This window comes from Sinocyclocheilus grahami, unplaced genomic scaffold (assembly GCF_001515645.1).
Source record: "Sinocyclocheilus grahami isolate Dianchi unplaced genomic scaffold, SAMN03320097.WGS_v1.1 scaffold127.1, whole genome shotgun sequence".
Lineage (NCBI taxonomy): Eukaryota > Metazoa > Chordata > Actinopteri > Cypriniformes > Cyprinidae > Sinocyclocheilus > Sinocyclocheilus grahami.
Genome location: NW_015505306.1, coordinates 385,473 through 392,332, shown reverse-complemented (window position 1 = coordinate 392,332; position 6,860 = coordinate 385,473). Strand labels below are relative to the sequence as shown.

The window sequence follows — 6,860 nt, the reverse complement described above, 5'->3', positions numbered from 1 at the left end:
CACACACACACACACACACACACACACACACACACATGCATATATGTATATACATACTTATCTTATTTTAACATCACTTTCACAATGTCACACTCTGTCCTTCTGACCCGCAGTCTGGGATGGTGGGTGCTCTAAATAATACAGAATAGATCTGACTCTGAGATCTGAGAAATCTTGATGTTAAAAAAATAAAATAAAAAATAAAAAACTCTACCCAATTCATAACTAGACATAAAAACATGCTTCTAAAGCTTGTAAAAAAAAAAGGGATTAATGGACATGATTATATCATTCAAGTCAAAGACTTATAGTAATAAAGGCTAACAAATGCTACAGAAATATATATATATATATATATATATATATATATATATATATATATATATATATATATATATATACACACATATACACACACACATGCATATATGTATATACATACTTATCTTATTTTAACATCACTTTCACAATGTCACACTCAAAAATTATTTTTTTTAGCCAGTCTGCTTAGCCCATTGCATTTGTATTACTTAAATGTTCACTTTATCCTATGCCAAAAATGAATATATTTTTAATTTACATATATAAAAATAAATGCTATTTTATGTGATGTAATTTGTATTCACAATTTTTAAACATGCTATTTACCATAAAACAAAACTAAAAAAAATTAATCAAAATATACACAATTTAATGTTACAATTTACCAATAATTGCTGGCTCAATTGGGACACTCTCACATGTTTTCCTTATTGTTGAGCCATGATAATAATGCACATGGTGAAATGGTCCTTTCAATATAAACAGATGGTTTTCATTAAACAGATGACCTGCTTTTGAAGACAGGACTGCAGATGTTTTATATGGGACAAAAAAACTCTTAGCCATGAAAGAAGTCAACAGCATCTTAACTTAATTTTCATCTATATTACAAAAAGGAGGAGAATTGATAATAGAATAGAAAGTTTCAGGGAATTTACCTAATCATGTTTGCATAAATTAGCTTTTTTCATGGGGTCTGAGTGTAACTGGAGCAGAAAGGACAACATAGAGAGGAGGAGAGGCATCAGGCATGCAAGCCCCTGAAATACAGAGCGAACCAGAGGAACGAGACAGAGACGAGAGCTGCCTGCAATATTATCTACATGCCTAGTCAGCGAAAAATGCAGTCCCAGTTGCACAAGCACCATGCCAGCACATAATGACAGAGGGTACTGTACACCGAATCACTGTGTTGGAGAGACAGAAAGAGGGACAGAATGATGAGAGAGACAGAGAAAGTGAGAGACAGAAAGAGAGAGCAATAGAGGAGAGATGAGAGACAGAGAGAGTGAGAAAGCATTACAAGGAGCCCCTAAAGAGACAGGAGGAGGAGAGCAGAGCGTGCAGATACAAACCGGGTCAGAGCTGCTTAGCTAATTGGGGCCAATTCGCTGCAGGAGAGAAATGTCGAACACCCCAAGTTGTGTACAATACTGAAAATATCTGAAATAAACTGTCCTACACAAACACTTACACAAAAAACAAACACACACGATACTGGGCACTAATGTGCTCATAAACACACACACACACCCCTTTCTCACAATCAAAATGCACACACTCTCGCTAGCTCCACTATGTGAGGTGGATGGCACACTAAGTGGTTCATATCTAAATCAGGTCAGTCTAGCTTGAATCAAATGGAGCAGACACACAGACCAGTTGCGTAACTGAATTGGTGGCGTGTTTGTGTATCAGAGGTCTTCCTCCGAGTCTGACAAACCTGACTGACTCAGAGTTAATGTATTAACGGAGCACATAAATTTAACCACTGGATGTCTGTGTGCATAGATGACTGTCCTTTAGTATTAAAGTCTAACTCTGAGAGTTGACGCACATCTTCTGAAGGGGTGGTTGGGTAGTTTTGTTTCTTTGCCTTGTATGCTCAGGGGAGTTTACAGGAGGACAGAGTGAACAGCACTACAGCTAACTGTACTGTGGTCTGCATATACTGTGGCTATCATGAGGGCCCTTGGCATCCTCCTACACTGCAGGTGAACGGAGTTCATACAGATCAACAGGGACCTACTCATGTACATGCGGACAAACACTCCAGGTCTGTACTTTGAAATGGCCTTGGATAAGGCTCTTACCAATCAAATTAAGCAATCATGGGTAACAGATCAAAATCTGTATGTCGGTCAAAGAGTCTGGCCAGTGTTGTATTATATATTGTATGCGCATGACTGTTTGTATCGTTTACCTTTTCCACAGTGTGCCATCCACTTCACATTTCAAACAAGTGTCAAAATAAAACGCTTCATTGTGGAATACCATCTAACATCACACAAGCACATCCATACTCTCTCACATCTGTGATCAAAAAAAAAAAAAGCAAGCTGATCACAGTGATTGGTACAATCCAACAGATCTCCTTCACCCGTGTCTTCATTATACAGTCACACAGGTGATGACACCAGATGTGTTCACTGAAGGCCGAGGTGGAGAACAGGGAAGGGGTCTACGGTGGCCTCCAGAAAGGGAGTGCTGACTTATTTACTGAAAAGGAGGTGATTTGACTATCTCTAAAATAAGGGAAGGGGCTGACCATAGAGGTGGTGTGGCTATCCCTGACTGGACCAATCATCCACACGCTCACACACAGGAAGCAGCTGTTCCAGTCAACAGTACAAAGTGAGGTGTGCAGCCTTACCGATTCGATGGGCTTGTCCAAAGACGCCTGTTCCAACTCCAAATGACCTTCCTCATACTGGTCAAAGTGATTTCCACCCTGAGAGGAGAGAGAAAGATGGGGAAGATGACAGATTAAAAGAGCAAACACACCCTGTAAAATTATTTATGCGCTAAAATGAAAGATGTCCTGTTAGCACTTCCCCGCCAAAAATAAAATTTCATACAAAACAAATGTTAAATTCTTAAAAAGGAAATGAGCAAACAGAACAGAGACATCCAGTTTTTGTGAACCAATTTTTAGTTTCATGCTCAAAGCTAAACTTCAGACTAACGGGATCATTCATCTGCCTTGATTCCGACAGTAGGAATTTAATCAGATGAGAAAAAAAAAACTAGGTCTTCTTGAAAGGGAGGAGGGGTGATTTCCAATCCACCTGCTCATCTTTTTCTCTATGAAAGATGGGTCAGTCAATCTAGACTATTTTCCACTTTATTCTTATTGTTTTTATCTTTTGCCACTTGCTACTTTATAGAGAAAATCTGCAGGCAGGTGAATGAGATCGGACAGGAATTAAATCTTTGTCTCTACTAGTGCTGTGTTCAAAATATCGATACGACGATGTATCGTCACAGAGATTTGACGATACGAGTATCGATACAGCTGGCCCTATATCGATATTGTGGCACGTGTGCAGCAGTGGACCGCACTTAATTTGTTTAAAATTTTACAATGTTTAAAATTGAGTAGAAAAGTGCGAGGTTTCTTAAAAAGAATGAATAGAGCATCTGTTAATAATCTGGCCGCAGAGGAACACAACTGGGTTGCCTGATATAAAGAGATGTAATCCCCGAAACAGAGCTTTACACTTGCGCAATACGGAAATATCTGCTAAATGTGTTACTTATCTTTGTCAACCTGGCAACCCTGTGCACGCCCTCTCTCCACTGTGGATAAACACGCTTGCTTTCTGAAAACACCGCTTAGCTTGCAGTTTAGCGATCTCCACTTCAATATTCTATTCTCAGAAAACTGTAATTCACCAAGTGTTCATTTATGAGAGAGAGCAAGAGCGAGAGAGAGAGAGGCTGTGTATGTATGAATTACCACCGTTTTGCCGCGTTTCTCTATTAACAGTAAAGCTGTGGCTTTAATTCCTTTAGAAACAATGATGCTACCAGCTCCTTGGTGAGAAAGCTAATGTAGCTCTAGAGCGATTAAGCTATTTAGTTGATAAAACTGCGGGACAGCGCTAAAAAGTTTGTTCCTTAATATCTGAGTTCGGCCGCAACGTGATCTGTGTGTGTGACTGAACTTAACACCAAACTGCTTGTTTCACACAAATGTCGCTTTGAACTCGTGCATCTTCGGAAGCGGAACTGTGTGGAAAGTTACAAAAAATGTCGTGCACACCGCCACGCGAAACGACGTCGCGTGCACTTAAAGCCAACACCGCGATGACGTCATATTTGCCGCGCGCACCTAAGCGAACTTGCGGACGCGTCGAGTATAAATCAACCTTGAGCGTATGTGCGTTATACAGTGAAAACAGCGCGTTAGTTTAGAACTCTTCTAAAAAAAAATATTTTTCATTGTAGAGTAAGTTTTCATATTAGAATAAGTACATTACAATATAAATTTATTAGAACAAGTACATTATTATTTATGGGCTTAAAAACAAGCTGCAAACAATCAGAATACTGTACCTGGTGGGGAGTGCACAATGTAAACATGAAACATATACCATTACCTATATTGTACTGTGGTACATTTATGGAGGCCCTTCATAATGCAGAGGTCAGCTGCCTGCTCTGCCAATAGTTAGAAATGGCAGTATAGTAAGCAGTGTTTAATAAACAGCTGTTTTTCTCAATTCTGCTGAGGTGAAATTCAGTGCAGTCATGTATCGTGATACGTATCGTATCGTGGCCTCTGTACCGTGATACGTATCGTATCGTGACATTGCTGGTGATACACAGCCCTAGTCTCTACTACGAGACTCCACTAGAGACAAAGAGAACTACTAGAGTTCTCTTTGGCCTTTTAAACATGGGGTGTATTACAATATAAACTAGAGACTAGGGCTGAACGATTAATTGCATTTGCGATATCGCGATATGAAAAAATGTGATTTTTCAACCGCAGAGGCTGCGATTACACTCGGTCACGTGACACGCGAGTGTAAAGAGGTGTGTTCGACTTGAAAATCGATCAGTGTATGACATCAAAGTACGGCGAGAGAAAGCATAAGGAGAGGTCCGCTCTCTTATAGCTCTTGCAGTACTTTGATGACACACACCGATCGGTCTAAGCAGCGCTGCTTCAAGTCGAACACATCCAAGTAGTCTTCAAAGGAAGCATCAAGTTGGCACGCAACAGTGTTGCCAAGTCCACGGTTTGTTCAGCCCTACTAGAGACCAGTCTAAAAGTAACACACTTTGTGTAAGACAACTCTTTAAAGTTGCAATGTAATGGATACAGGATCTTTGGCCTTTTAAACATGGGGTGTATTACAATATAAACTAGAGACTAGGGCTGAACGATTAATTGCATTTGCGATATCGCGATATGAAAAAATGTGATTTTTCAACCGCAGAGGCTGCGATTACACTCGGTCACGTGACACGCGAGTGTAAAGAGGTGTGTTCGACTTGAAAATCGATCAGTGTATGACATCAAAGTACGGCGAGAGAAAGCATAAGGAGAGGTCCGCTCTCTTATAGCTCTTGCAGTACTTTGATGACACACACCGATCGGTCTAAGCAGCGCTGCTTCAAGTCGAACACATCTAAGTAGTCTTCAAAGGAAGCATCAAGTTGGCACGCAACAGTGTTGCCAAGTCCACGGTTTGTTCAGCCCTACTAGAGACCAGTCTAAAAGTAACACACTTTGTGTAAGACAACTCTTTAAAGTTGCAATGTAATGGATACAGGGACAGATCTTTTCTTCCATATTATCAAGTACATCTGAGTCTATCGATAAAAAGTGGGGTGAAGACTTGGATCTATTCATCATTTGTTGATCTGAATGTGAGATCTCCGAGATCAAAAAATGAAGCATGAAAAATACGAAATGTACATGAATGAATCCTTCACAATACTTTATCAGAAAAAGGATAGCAAAATTGCTGACTTTCCTTTTCATTTTTAATTCTATTTAATGCTGACTTTAAGCTCTAAATTCACCTGAAATGTTTCATCTTAATATATGAATATTAAAGTTCATGAAGCACAGGATCATGGCAAATGAGTAGACAGAAAATTGATTAATACAAACAGAAACAGCTCAAAAGACTGACGGCAGCTAAAACTGGTTAAAGATGTCAAGCTGTTTTTGTACACCACCATCGCTCTCTGGTTCTGTGTGCTGCTACAGGGAGTCAACGCGTCCCAATGACAGGCCAATGACACCCACCCACCTGCATACACACGGCTTAAACCAGGGCTGCATTCGAAAACTGAAAAATGCTGCCTTCGGAGGATGCATTTCAAGGTAGGAAGGCATCAAGGCACGTCCGAATTCAATATTAGCTTCAGTTCCTGTCTCCTGAGATGCCTTCATCTGGCCGATTTTTGAAGGCAGCATAGATGTATCCTTCGCTGCCTTTGATATCCCACAATACTGTGCATTCCATTCCGTGACGGTTGAGCTAAAAAATAAAGATGGCGTCTCAAAGTTGTGGTCGGTGGTCAGTTTGTGTGTAAATGTACATTTCTGATCAAAGTTTTCCACTTTTGATGTCATTTCTAGCGAGAAATTAATATTGCAGTAATGAAATATTCACTTAGTTATCACCAAAGCTCTCTATATTTGCTGTAGATAATTAAACGTTACTCTGCCTCAGAAGCCTGTCCGAAATCAGTTTCATGAAGTGCCTTCGTGCAAAAACACTGCCTGCAAAGTCATTGCCTCATACGGCAGCGAGGCAGTAAGTCAGCTGAACTGGCCACTACAAGATTCTGAAAAACACCATTATAAATTCACTCTCAACAATACAATTTGACGTTTATCTGGAGCAACAACATTCAATAGCAGACTCCCACATACATCTAACAGGAATGTTGTGTGCTCTTACACACGCAAACAAAGAAAAATATGCTCTCAGAAGGGTCACGATTTGACAGAGTCGTCAAAATCTTTATTGTCCATTTATTGTTTATATTTTGTTATAATACAGAGTCCCAAA

The 6,860-nt window shown here is 39.8% G+C and overlaps 1 protein-coding gene across 1 annotated transcript in view; it reads right to left on the bottom strand.

Annotated features, from left to right (window-relative positions):
* The window catches only part of LOC107590424 (G patch domain-containing protein 8-like), a 28,061-nt gene extending 25,273 nt beyond the window's left edge, over nucleotides 1-2,788 (bottom strand). Inside the window, exon 1 of the mRNA XM_016279169.1 lies at nucleotides 2,696-2,788. The gene's annotated coding sequence lies outside the window, so the exon portion shown is untranslated. The remainder of the gene's footprint in view (nucleotides 1-2,695) is intronic.
* Nucleotides 2,789-6,860: the final 4,072 nt, after the last annotated feature.